Raw genomic sequence first — 14,593 nt, 5'->3', positions numbered from 1 at the left:
AAGACAAACTGCTATTTCTCTCTTTGCAAATTCTAATGAAGAGAAAAGCTTCTGGGAAAGGGAGGACCAGGATGGGGACTTTTAGAACAGGACTTGTATTGCAATGGTTTGAGGAATCAGGATAATGAACCAGAATTGAAAGCCAAAATGGAACCTGAGATTTTAGGAATTCATATGGGAAAAAAACATTTCAGATTTCAAGAGTCTATGGAAAATAGCGATTACAACAGAGCAGAGAGACAGAATTTCCCAGCATAGCACAGTGCAAAGAGCTCTGGACTGGGGCCAAGAACATGGGGCTCTCATCTCAGCAAAGCCATTGGATAACTCTGTAGTCTGGACAACTCATTTGCCCTTTCAAGACCTCAATTCCATTTATAAAATAGGAGGTGAGAGGGGGTCTGAATAATGATCTCTGAAGTCTTTTCCTTTGCTGAAAGCAATATGGTCGCCAGAACACAGAAGCTCAGGAAATATGGATTGATTTGAAAGACAGCTGAAAAACCTGCCTCTCCCAGGTGCCTTCGAAGATGGTCTTGCAGAATTAGAAACAGAAATGAACTTTACCAGTTCAGCCTGGACCTGCAGGCTTTGTCTACCGTGGTCAGCACATCCTCATACCTGGACTACCTTCGGAAAGTTTGCTAGAGTCTGCCATTCTGTGGAGAAGTCACTGTAAGAGGAAAATCCTGACACCATCAAAATATGGCCTCCTGAGAGGAGTTATCTCTTCAGTCCACTAAATCAAATAATTTTATTTTCAATTATAGAGTAAACATTTTCCAGCCAACCCACCTGAGTATTAAGATCCACACAAATTAATAAGCTGGTTGTAGAGAGAAATCCATGGACTAAACTCTTTTTTAAGCAGTTGTAGCCTAAGGTCCCCAATTTTGCCTGGCAGAATGAAGCTGAATGAACTCATTACTCTTCATGACCTCCAAAGAAGGAACATCAAACTGGAACACCTGGGCCCAATTAGAACCTTCGTTTTCCTTACACAGTAAGTTTTATTGTCAAAATTATTGCTCCAGCTATCCAATGTGTTTTACCTGGCTCTGGGCAACCAAAGAGACTTAAGTTGGAAATTACCTGTGAAATCTCCATACTACGGACAGATAAAAGATCCAGGTGTTTCCTGTGACAAGCAGCACTGAAGCCTGCAACATTGATCAGTTGCCTAAATTTACTAAGAAAATTTACTAAGAAAATTTACTAGCAAATTTACTTGAAATTTATATGCCAGTGAGTGCTGGAAATTGTAAAGAGAAAATTCACACTGAAAAAAATGTCCTTTACTTTTATTTACTTTCTTCCATTAGTGATATGATCTTTGAATTTGGAAACCAAATTACTGTAGACAGACAAACTACCTATTGGCTAAAATAAGAAGAAGGATAACCTTTTGGGCATCGTTATCAAGCTAATATCTTATATCTAGTGATCTTAATGAGCAGTTTTCTTAATAGTATCCGTTATTAAATACGAGAAGGAAAATAGGTTTCACATGCAGAATGTTTATAAACACTAATTACTGTAGACGCTATTCCAATCTTAATGGCTATCTTTCTATTCTAAGAATATAAAAACAGGGGAATACAACGCTTTAATGAAAGTGCTTCTAATTAAATTTGGCTTGAAATTAACCATTCTCTCTTCCCCCGAAAAATTCTTGAACTTTATACTTTCATAACAACCCCACTGACAAATAATATCTTATAAAATTTCTATGAAACCATTATTTAATAACTTTAATCCATGTCTGTTGAATTTATTTTTATTTTTATTATCAATTAGAAAAGTTAGTTTGCTATACAATTTTCAGAATCTTGTGTGGGCTTTGATAGATTTGAGTTGATGTTTTTGTCCATCCTAACTAGTCCGCAGGGACAACTTGTTAGTGTCCTTTTAGACAGCAGGAAGAACTAAGAGCACAGTTGTTCCAATCTATGACGTGAAAATACAAAGAGAGAGTGCTATTTAGGAAGAAATTTGCTTAAAGAGCTGATCTAATTAAATAGAGGATTACATGTGATGAACTATAGATACTGTCTGCTAGATGAAGAAGCTGTGCTTCTAGAAGCTACCAAAGCATCAAATAGAGTGGAGGCTCCATTCTGCATGTTAGTCTAGGCTTCTTTATTAGCACTGGAAACACATTCACAGGGATAAAGGAAAGTCTTTCTCATTCTTTGCTTTCCATGTACAAGATGCAGATTACTTTTATAGGGCATGGATAATGAACTACTGTCTTTCATAAAATAAATATGAATTCAAAATGTCTTTTATTTTTTTTTAAGATTTTATTTATTTATTTGAAAGAGAGAATGAGATAGAGAGAGCATGAGAGTGGGGAGGGTCAGAGGGAGAAGCAGACTCCCTGCTGAGCAGGGAGCCCGATGTGGGACTCGATCCCGGGACTCCAGGATCACGACCTGAGCCGAAGGCAGTCGCCCAACCAACTGAGCCACCCAGGCGCCCCTCAAAATGTCTTTTAAAGAACTGTTACTGACTCCATATTTTCAATGTTAAACAATGTTGGTAGATTTTATTCTCCTGAGATAAATATAACCAGAAATATGGAAGGCTTCTCCAGTCTGCATTGGAACAGAGAAATTAAACCATTAGTTGTAGAGATGTTAATCATAGATGACTATTTGTTTGTTTGTTTGTTTTGTTTTGCTTTGTTTTTTTCATAGATGACTATCTTAAAGGAAGACAAAGGACTACTAAGTGAAGTTATGAGAGAATGAGTATGTTAGGAGTTGAAGGATTGGCAAGATGAGAGTGGAGGGGCAGAGTTTTCAGAGATGATTCTAGATGAAGGTAGGGGTTCTGAAGAATGAAGTGCAGAAAAAAACTTGGAGCTTTGAGAGAATAGTTTAATCCAATTTTAAAGCTATTTGAAGGAAAATACAAAAAGAATTGAAGAGAACAGTCAACCTGGGACTATCATAGTAGAATCTGATGCTGCATTCCAAAAACAAAGACAAGGCAATGTGGATAATATTTTTTTAGAAACTTTGGCATATCAGAATTTAGTAAATACCTAGAAAAGGAATTGCAAATAAAACCGGATATTGTGCCTTGAAAAAAGAAGATTCTTACTACTGAAGGATATAAAGAAATTATAAGAAAGTTCCATAGTGATCTGGAGTGCAAGATGGTTAAGAAGTTAGAGACCTAGGAAAAACTAGGTATGTCCGGAGGAAGCTAGTCAGTTTAAAGGGATGCAACATGAAGACTTGGGGCACACATGTTATCTTTGGAGAGAAATTCCTCCTCCTTCAGCACATATGTACTCATGCATGTATGCACATTCACACACACACACACACACACACACACACACACACACACATTGAAATTTAGCTAAACTTGAACACAGGGAACAGTGACCAAAATCGGTTTTGGATGCTACCCTTTAGTGAAAGACTTTGACATGCCCCTTTCATCAAAGAGATGAAATGTGATATGGGCTGGATGTTAGCTAACCTTTGTCGAAAAATATATTTAATATTATATTGTTTGAATCAGCAACTCTTGAAGAAATACATCTCTTCAATAAGGTTAATCACTTGAAACTAAAAAAACTAAAAAGAAATAATTTCTTCATCATTTCTTTTGTCTCTGCATTCCCCATCAAATTTTCCATTCTCCTAAATTGAGTCAGCTTTATGGGAAAACTGAATGAGAACTTTTATAGCAACTCTGGCTCCTGTCAATCAATGTGTGCTGTCACATCTGACTTCATTATATACAGATAGAGCCATCATCATTACAATAATTTTTATACTTCAAAATCAAATAATTCATTTCAGGAATGAATATTTCCTGACATAGATAGACTTTGGACCCTCTTGTGTCTTAGTCTTTCAAAAAGTAAGAAACAAGGGGCGCCTGGGTAGCACAGTCAGTTAAGTGACCGATGCTTGGTTTCGGCTCAGGTCATGATCTCGGGGTCATGGAAATGAGCGCCCCTCAGCATAGAGTCTCCTGAGACTCTCTCTCCTTCTGCCCCTCCTCTCTCTCTCTCTCTCTCTCTCATTCCCTTTCTCTTTCAAATAAATAAATACATCTTTTAAAAATGTAAGAAACAATTTTTGAAAGAGAAAAGGAGGAAAGTATCCATGCTTTGTTTGATAATGATTTTCATTTTGAATTCTCTTTTTGGAAGCTAATATCTTACTTTAACCGAATTGTCTAAGAATCTGTCCCAATGTCGTTAAGGCCTATGTGTTTTAATTGCTCTATAATCAAGGCATACCATCAAAGGTCCTGTATCTCAGTAACTCTATTCCTTCATTTACCAACATTTACTGGGCACATATTTTTTGCCAGGCATTGTGACAGGCACAGAAAATATAGAGACAAACCATCCCATATGCCTTCCTAAAGTTCAGTGTCTCTTGGAAAAAAACAGACAAGAAAAGCAATAATTACAAAGCAATATAATCATTGCTGGGACTCAAGGTGTCCTGGGTGCCTTGGTCCTTGAAGTATCAAGCAGCTGGATGAAAAGAAGTTGGTGCTCTAGTCAGTAGTTTCGACGTACACAGTGGTGTAGAGGTATGAGACTGCTGGTGCTTTTGAGAAACTACCTTGTGAAGAGTGAGAAGGAGAACGGAGAGCGGAGGACATGAGATGAGAAAGTTGAAAGATTAGTCTTGTGTGATAAATTAAGGAGTTTGAACTGAAATCTACTCCCCGAAAGTTGAAGGAAATTTCTGGAGCATTATACAAGGACTAACTTGAACAGATTTTTATTTTAGACTGCTCACTCTGTAAGCAGCATGGAAAATAAATTAGGGGGTAAAACCATAAGAAGAGTTATGCCACAAGAGGGTATGTGGGCCTTGCCCAGGGTTGGGCAAGAAAACAAGTTCATTATTGGATGTTTAATTTGCAATTGAATAAACTAAAATCAGCCCATTTTAAGCCACGAAGAAAAACACCAAATATTGACAGTTATGACTAGAAAGGCAAGGATGAAACTAGATTTACTCAAGATTGAATAAACAGGGTCAAAACATGTCATCAGAATTCATTTCATCCCATCTACGTCTGCCTATGTGTTGAACTCACCTTCTTAGGCTCCTCTGTGCAGTGAGGATCATGCTTTTTGAGCTCAGAAAACATAGGTAAAAAGAGAGACCCCACTCTATTTTCAATTCAGAAAACTCTGGATGCAGATGGCCTGGCTGGATCTTGTGCTTTTTTTCACCAAACATTGTGGTCAGGAGGATGGAGCATTCTAATTGGCCAGGCTTAGGTGCTCATCTCCATGGACATGGGGGCAAAGGACTATGACAGGCAAGCCCAAAACACCTGGAAAGGTAGTAGGTAAGGAAATTTTACCTAAAGGAAGGTGGAGGGACTCTATGCAGAAAGTGAAAAGAGATTTTATATAGACAGAAACAGCAAATGTCCACTACGGCTTAGCAGCTAGGTGGAAACTGACAATGACATGAACTAATTTGGGGAATTGTCGGTTAAAGAAAAGAACAGGACTAGGAGATATTTAGGAAGCAAACTGATAGGACTTGGCAAGTGGCCAGTAGGATTGTGGGTAACGGGTTTTGTACCAGATGGTATGGCATTTGAATTTTCTGTCAGGAATAGAAATTGTGTGAATAGGAGAAACCTCATCACAAAATGCAGGTGTGCCTGGCATTTTGTTTTACAGTTATAGTCACTAAAAGAAAGTTTTGGAGGGAGGTGAGAAAGAGGGAGAAGTTAGAAATCACCTTTATTTATCCGATGAAGAATGCTGCCATTTACCTGAGTGGGAAATAAACTATCATTGGGAAAGACGGTCTATTCTGTTTTGGTCGTGTCTGGAACATTTATTAGAAGTTTGACACATCATCACAAAAGGGGATATAAGGAATTGGTGCCAAATTGTCATCCCAAAAGGCATCCTGATTCAGTAGTTCCAGAGCAAGGTACACCTGAATTTGGACCCAAAGACCTATCTGGATAGTTGTATGACTCTAAGCAAGTTGACTGTCAACTGATTCCTCAAATATAAATTGGGAAGAATTGCAGCACCCACATCATATATAATGTACATAAGTTATCTGGCATACAAAAAAGAATTCAGTAAATGCAAGTTCCCTTCTGACTGGCACCCAAAGGAAGTAAAGAATAAGTACTAATTCAGAGTGCAAAGAGGAGTATTTCCCCAGTCCATACTATGTGCCAAGCCTCCTGAGTATATGATACTATATAAAAGAGGTGACACTTCTAACCTCAACAAGTTTGCATCCTTATTGGGATTAACAAACAAATAATATAATTTCAGAATGTAAAAATTGTTTCAAAGGGAATACACAGGGTGATATGATAAAAAGAAACTGCTGTGGGCCCTACTGATTACAAGGTTGATTACCTTGGACTTTTCCATCCTAGAGAGGACAGAAATGTATCCTTAACAGAAATGATACCTACTCCATACATGGGTTTACCTTCCCTGTGCACAGGAATTCCCACCAGCACCACCATCCGGAGACTTAAAGAATGCCTAACTGGTTTGTGTGGAGTCTCACACAATATTGCCTCAAACCAATTTAGAACATTTTATGACCCCAAAAAAGTGCAAGAAGGATCCACCTGCTCCACCATACCATGCCACCCTTGAAACAGCAGTGTAATGGGCTGGTACAAGCTCGGGTAAGAGACTGTCTTGGGGGTGACACCCTTCAGCCTTGGGGCATATTCTTCAGAATACAGTATATACAATGAATCAGCAACTGAAATATATTAGTGCATCCCCAGCAGCTAGAATGCATGAGCCCAGAGACCAAGGAGTAGAGATATGGTAGCCCCTTAAACCGTTACTCAGTGAACCAGTTGCACAAGTTGTGCTTCTCACCCCTACAACATGGGCTCTACAAATAAGAGGTTCTGGTTCCCAGAGGGAGAATGCTTCCACTAGGAATAATTCCACCATAAGAGTTCCATCGACTTGAAGACATAACTACCACCTATTCATATGGCTGGGCCAGTGGAAAATATGCAAAGAACATATATTGTCAGTGTTAATAGATAAAGATTGTCATGAAGAGCTGGAGTTTCTGTAACACAATGAGAATGAACTACTTCTGGAACCAAGGGGATTCAGGGTGGTACTTGGTGCTTATGTGCTTGGTGATAAATGTAGGTGGGAAATCATAACTTTTGGCCCAATGAAGGTAAGGCAAATAAGGGCTCAAGTGCCTTGTGGATGAAGGTCTGTGTTTTCCCACTAGGTAGACAACCTAGACCAGTTGAAGAGCTAGTTGTGAATGACAGAAATCTAAAACAATTAGTGGAGGAGAAAAATAATGAATACCAACTAAAGTCAGAAAACTTTAACAGGAATCATAGTCTTACACACACATTCCCACACAAATGACCTCCTGTCATAAGTCTTTTCGTTTTAAAGATTTTATTTATTTACTTGAGAGAGAGAACACGAGCTGGGGGGAGGGGCAATGGAAGAGAGAGAAGCAAGCTCCCTGCTGACAGGGAGCCAACCTGGGGCTCAATCTCAGGACTCTGGGATCATGACCTGAAGGCAGATACTTAACTTACTGAGCCACCCAGGCGCCCCATGTCATGAGTCTTTTAGAGATCATAGCTTGCCCTACCACTGAAGATTCCTAATTAGATTTAATGGAGAACATGAGCAGATATGAACCAATCAAGGGGTTCACACATTTTGTGCCCCATCTCACATCCTCTCAGCCATTTTTCTACTCCAGCCGTTGCTGCAGCAAGGCGCTTTGTATAGCACCTGAAAGCATCTCACCTCAGCCATACAACAGATCTCTTGCTTTCTGCCCCAGGGCTTCTGTGATATAGAATCTTTGATATAGGGCCATTAGTAATCATATATGTACAATCTGTATGCAAAGAAATTAATGCCTCATAGGGCACCTCTTTTCCAGTGAGGGCAGAGAGATTGTCAATGATATCTGCTATTTTCTGCCCCTGGCGGAATAAGGGGTAAGTTCTGTGATGTAATCCATATAGCTCCTCAGAACTTCCCCCAAGGATCAAGCAGAGTTGACCACAGCATTGTTCAGCTAAAGAACACACCATTTTGAATTGCCTTTGGCTTTCTCTCTTTCCCTGTTTTGTTCGCCCCTGTCTTACACTCCTATCTCCCTAGATCACCTCCCCAAATAAACAAGCTCTTCTCTCGAGCTCTACTTTCTAATGACTCAAGCTCAGACCCTACATTTCCTCTATTCCCCTTCTTATATAGATTATTTTGCCAGTTCTGCACATTTACTATTCAGAATATTGCTTGCAGATATTTTGAAATGTAAAATGCAGTGTGTGATTTGTAATGATTATATAATGAACTTGACCCTCATACCTTTCAGTAACACATCAAACGTGACACAAAAAGTTCTTTATTTTGGATGACAAATTTTGTGACATTTAATATGAGATGTTCTTCATTCAAGCTGAGCAACTTAAATAGAAGTTTTTCTTTAAGGGATGTTTTTGGATTACAGATTTTCAAATTGCTATGAAACATGGTGATTGAATATAGGCCCCTGATCATTCAACTAAAAATTGGGACTCTACAATGAATTCTTGATCATCCATATTAATTCACATGCTACTGAGAGGCTCCCTTTAAAGTCTTTGCAGTAAAACAGGTATTATCTCCAGATTATTAATGTTCAAGAGAGCTCACTGTTTGCCAGTCTGTGGGCTTAACCTTATACAAATATTATTTTAATATCTGTTAATCCTTTAAGTTGAACGATTTTTTTTCCTTTTCAGCAGCAAAAATAAATTTACTCTTGTTCCTGTGATAAGGGATAACTGTTTCCCTAGACGAGGATTTGGGGAAAGGCTGATATGGTGGTGCCAGGCTACTTGCATTGTTCACGCAAAAGCTCAAGGCGCACACAATACGTTGGCTTTGTATAAAGATAGAGGCTTAGGAACTGGAAGGTGTGAAATGTCTTTCCTCAGTGTTGTTTGCTCACATCCTGGAGAGGCCCACAAGGCTGATAAAGCTGAGCAATCATTCATTGGAGAGTTTGTACAGGTTTCTGTATAGGAACACTGCAAACTCAGCATGGCAATGAAAGGATGTTAAAAGATCGCCTGAGAAGTCTCACAGAACTTTCTGAGAGCATGCCACAAGGAACCTCAGAAGAAAAGAACTGTGGATTGTGCACAGTGGATGAAAATTCAAGACCCTTGAGTCAATTCCCATTAAGTACACTTGCCCTTCTCTTGTTTGATCGCCCCCCAAGGGCATCAATTATTTGCACCCCGAGGTAGATTTCCCACTTTCCTGAACAAGAGGTCTTTGGAGAACCTAATACAGATTTTCCTTTTACTTCCATGGCTTGAGCTCTCCCTAAGCTGTACTTCTTTATTTCAGTTATTTTGAAAATGGAAAAATAAAAGAGTAAACTGCAAGAGGACCTACCAAGGTGCCAAGTAAATTCAAAATAAATTACAATTGCAGCTTCTTCAACCAAAAAGCCTCCAAACCTTGAAATTGGAGAGCCTTTACTCTTTCCAAGCACAGCTGTGGTTGGAGAAATTTGTCCAATCCCTCTGGATTTTATGAGAAGTTGACAATTGAGAAGACACCTGCAGGGTTGTCAGAACTCCAAAAGCAGTAATGACCCAATCTGACTCATAAGTGATAAGAAGTACAGATTGAAATCCTTTACTAATAGCAATGCTGGCTTTTAAAATCTATTCTTAAATCAGTCATTATTTGGGAAGTAAAGTAGTCACCATTGTAATCTTTAAGAGAATTCTCAATATGCTTAATGAAAAGTTTGCCCTTCTAAGATGACTTAACACAATACATTTTTCAAATTGCTATGAAATCTAGAGAATACTTGAACATGGGCCTTTGCATCTTAGTGTTAAAATCTATTTAATGAATTGTTGAAACACTGTTACAAGATTATGATTTCCTGATGTTTTCTTTCTCCCTAAAAGTCTCAAGAATTATGATCATCAAATTTAAACCGGTTTATATGTAATATATTATTGGGAACTCTATAATTATACTTTTATTATTACTATTATTATTATTATTACAGGTTGTCATGTAATTACCAATATTATTTCTCTCTGCACATTAAACAACTTACCAATAGACAGGCTAAGGGCCAATTTATGCTCAGCAAAAAAGGGGTAAAGTGTTGATTCTATAGTTTATTACCTGTTTATCTTTAGAGAAACAGAATGCAATGAAAATTTAGGGCAACTGAGTTTTAAACATATTTTCATGTTGCTTTGTTGTTTGGTAAACCTGATTAGTTTTAAAGCAAAACTGATCATAGAAGAATACAAAATCCCTTTGTATTTAGGAAAAAAAATCAGTATCTTTCATGATTTATCTAGTGCATGGACCAATACAGGTAAAATATGATGTTAGACTAATCATTGTGTTTTGTTTGTACTTGGTTCTTTCTTAGATATTTGGGAATACAGATAGGTGGGGGATGAAGTCAAGTTATGAGTAAGTTTATATAGAAAAAATCTTGAAAATTCATTATTTCATTCAACTAAGTTTTATTGAACACCTACTATGTGCCAGAGCATAATTTAATAGTGGTTTTGCCAAGGGGCGCCAGGTGGCTCAGGCTAAGTGTCTGCCTTAGGCTCAGGTCATGATCCCAAGGGTCCTGGGATCTAGCCCCACACTGGGCTCCCTGCTCTACAGAAAGCCTGTTTCTTCCTCTCCCTACCTGCTCTCTCTCTCTCTCTCTCTCTGTGTGTGTTAAATAAACAAATAAAATCTTAAAAAAAGACTTTAAAAATAATAATAATAATAATAGTGGTTTTGCCAAAACATTTGTAATTCCTCCTGGCACTTTTTTTTAAGCACAGAAGGCCCTCAATTAGAATTGAATGAATGAATGAATGAATGAGACAAAGAGAACAGTGGGTCTTTTTATGCCTTGTATGGAGTAAAATCAATAGAAATGGCACAGTTTCCTAAAGGGTATTGTTGTTTACTTAATGTTTCAGTTTTTATTTAATTTCTATTATATATTATATATTACATACATTATATACTTTACCCTGTATATTACCTAATCTCTATTTTATTTAATGATTTAGATTTTATTCGGAAAGCAAATGAAATTATTTTATTAATGCTGAAAGTGTATGGGGTAAATAGAATGAACATGCCTAGAATAGGCTAAAGATGTGATTATAGGCTTTGATTATAAGTTGTTGTGTTAGGGGACATTATGGACTCATGACATATTTGAATCCACATAAGTTAAAAGGAGGACCTATGACAAATTTTAAAGACTTGTGAAAACAAATTTTATGCATATTTGTATCTCATTTATGAGATAAGAGATGATCTTGGTTGTCATTTTAAAAATATAACATTAATTAAAGTTAAGTTCAGGAAAAAGAATTGAATTGACCAACATTCCAACAAACTTTGAGAGACACAAAGAAATCGAAAAATACATCATTCTTCTGTGAAAGGGAAGACAGTGGTCTTCTCTGGTTATATTCAAACTAACTCTGAGAATCATGACAATCCAATCTTAACCATACAACCCTGCCTGAATTTAAATTCTGATTTTTAAATTTTTTACCCTATTTGTGTGACATCTGACATGAACACTGCGATCTTTACATTCAGTTTAAGCATAATGTTCCTGGATTCCACCATCAGGACTCCCCCTGTCTTCTGCTGCTTCATACCCTTTTTTTGTCCATCTTCCCCACTACCCCCCACCTCACCTGATAATCCTTTGATCCCAACCCATCACACAAGGGCTTTTAGAAATTCCAGGGTCCTTGTCCCGTTCTTCAAACCTTCTGTTCCAATCTGCACTGTCAACATTTTAAAATAGATTAAAAGTGGTCAAATTCTTCCTCAGGATAGGAAGACTCAGAACTACAGTCCTTGGAGCCAAGACTTCTTTACTCCTCATGATTCCCTCTTTACAGGAGAAGAATTAGTGGTATTGAGGGCAGGTTCAAGAGAAAAGGCAATGCTACAGCCTGTTTCTTAAAACTCAGCACCTCTTATCTCCTTATCTTGCACTCTACCCTTCCTGTCCCGGCTACTATATCTGAGCTAACTGATGCCTAGAAATGAGGTCTAAGCAACTTCTACTGCAAGAATAATATGATCAAGGATCAGGGAGGGAGAATAGGTTATTCTTTGGAAGCCACTCTGCGGCATTCACAGCAGCATGACAATTAATGATTAATGAGCGGTCCTTTTATTCATGAGGATAATACCACTGGCCCAAGACGGGACATTCCCTTTGAATTATTTTTTGGAAGTGGGGAATGGCCATACAGAGTCTGCCCCAGCTCATTGATCATTTGCTTTTTATGAAGCAAGTTGCAGGTTGATTGCCTGGGATAAGTAAAGGCTGTGATCACACACCCACACATCGAGAATCTGTATTTTTTAAATGTAAAGGTGGTGTTGATTCAAATTTTTCACTCGTTTCCCTTTTTATTTCATCTTTGGAGACTCTCAGCCACTATCTTTTCTTTCTTCCTTGCTTTGATTTATTTTTCTTCCTCTCATCTTTTGAACTTATTTGTTCATTCTTCATGTCTTGACACCACCTCATCTATATTTTCCTCACTTCACCCAAAATGGATTAAGGTTCTCATAGCATCTTTACGATCAAGTGTCGTTGCAGCAAATATTCCTTATTTGTACACATAGCATTTTCTTTCAGTGGATTTGATGAAACAAGGTGGTCTTTAAAACTTTATATTACGTTTCACAATCAAGTCTTGAATTTTTCAGTTAATCTTTGACAGACAGAAATCCCATTCCTATCTTAATACTCAATGTGAAAGTATTATATTACTAATAATTTTGCACCTGAGCATACTCTATTAGCATTGAGTCACACAACTGAAGTATGAAATCCTATTAAAGCTTGTTTTCCCTTCATTACACAAAAGACAGCATTGACAGCATATTTTGTCAACATTGAATACTGTGGACAAAAAGTACTAAATTACATTTTTAATCCATGACATCACCTTGAATAACAGTGTTCAGCATTCGTCTAGATATTACAGGGAAATAGTAGAATGCTGTGAACAATGTATATTAGTGAGTAACCAGCGGCCGAAGTTTCAGGTGGCAGCTGTAGCCAGAACAGCTTTTCTCCCACTGTCCATAACACAGTGACTGAAACCCTCTTTCAACTGCAGACCTCCCACCCTCATTTTAGCAGTCTGTGAAATTTCCTTTGCATCACTGAAACACACTCTAAATGGGGTTTTCTTTGAAGACCACCCAGAAGTTACAGCTGGTATAAAATACAGCTGATTGGTCCAATTTGCATTCATATTTAGTCCAGAGTGGAACTAGGTCTATGTGGCTTTCCTTAAAATTGCATATTTCCTGTAGGTCAAAGTGACAAGAACTGCTGAGAGATCCCTCAGCTTTCTCTCTCCAAATTCTACCTAAAGTTAAAAGGGTGCTACTAATAATTATACTCCAAGCAAACTGAGTCTGTCAGGGCAAAGAACAGGGCAATGGGGATATCCTTGAAAGATCAACAATCATAGACTCCTTTGCCTCAATGAATTGACATCAATCTACTGGCCATCACCAAGTCATCGACATTTCACTTATAACATACACTGATCCATATTGCTGTGGTTTACGGATGCTGATTATTTGTTATTAGTATATGATTACAACCTATATTAGTCTATGTTTCCCAAGTCATAATTCAGTTTAAAAATACATAATACATGGGGCGCCTGGGTGGCTCAGTCGTTAAGCATCTGCCTTCGGCTCAGGTCATGATCCCAGGGTCCTGGGATCGAGCCCCGCATCAGGCTCCCTGCTCAGCAGGAAGCCTGCTTCTCCCCTCCCACTCCCCCTGCTTGTGTTCCCTCTCTTGCTGTGTCTTTCAAATAAATAAATAAAATCTTTAAAATATATATATATAATACAAACATTTTTAATAGATCTTCATTTCCTACTATTTTTTTCTGTAACAGAGCACTTTTTCTTATATTTAAACTATAAGATTAATTAAGAATAAATTCTTTCTCACTTTTTTCTCTTTCCAATTGTATATGAAGTTATGGCTAGGAAATACCATGAATTAACCATAGCTTTTTTAAAAAATTTCTTTCCTCTCTGTATCCTTTGCATTCTTTTACATTGTATCTTCAAACACCTCATGTTTGGTGTTTTGTTTCGTTTTGTTTTGTTTGTTTTACAAGCCAGGGAGAATTCAATTACTAAATGAGTCAGTTTAAAATGTCAACAGAAAATTTTTCTTCCTCTTCATTGATCCTGAGCCTTTTCAAACCTCATCATCCAAAATATATTTGCATACTTCATTTTCTGTTGTCTGGAATGAAATAACTAGACTTGTTGGACACTAACACAATGTAATTTTAACACAGAAATAAAGCCTAGAATTGTTAGCAGTACAGTACAGAAGCTGCTTTCTTGTGACAATATGCTACTCTATGAAAATCATAAACATTGTGCTATTGAGACGTTAATCAATCAAAGTTTTATTGAGCCACCCACATGTCAGCTGACCTGATGATGCAAGGTACTGTGGCCTGGCCAGGGTGGATAGGG

This window comes from Halichoerus grypus, chromosome 2 (genome assembly GCF_964656455.1).
Source record: "Halichoerus grypus chromosome 2, mHalGry1.hap1.1, whole genome shotgun sequence".
Taxonomy (NCBI): Eukaryota; Metazoa; Chordata; class Mammalia; order Carnivora; family Phocidae; genus Halichoerus; species Halichoerus grypus.
Note: the sequence above shows the minus strand (reverse complement) of the source record.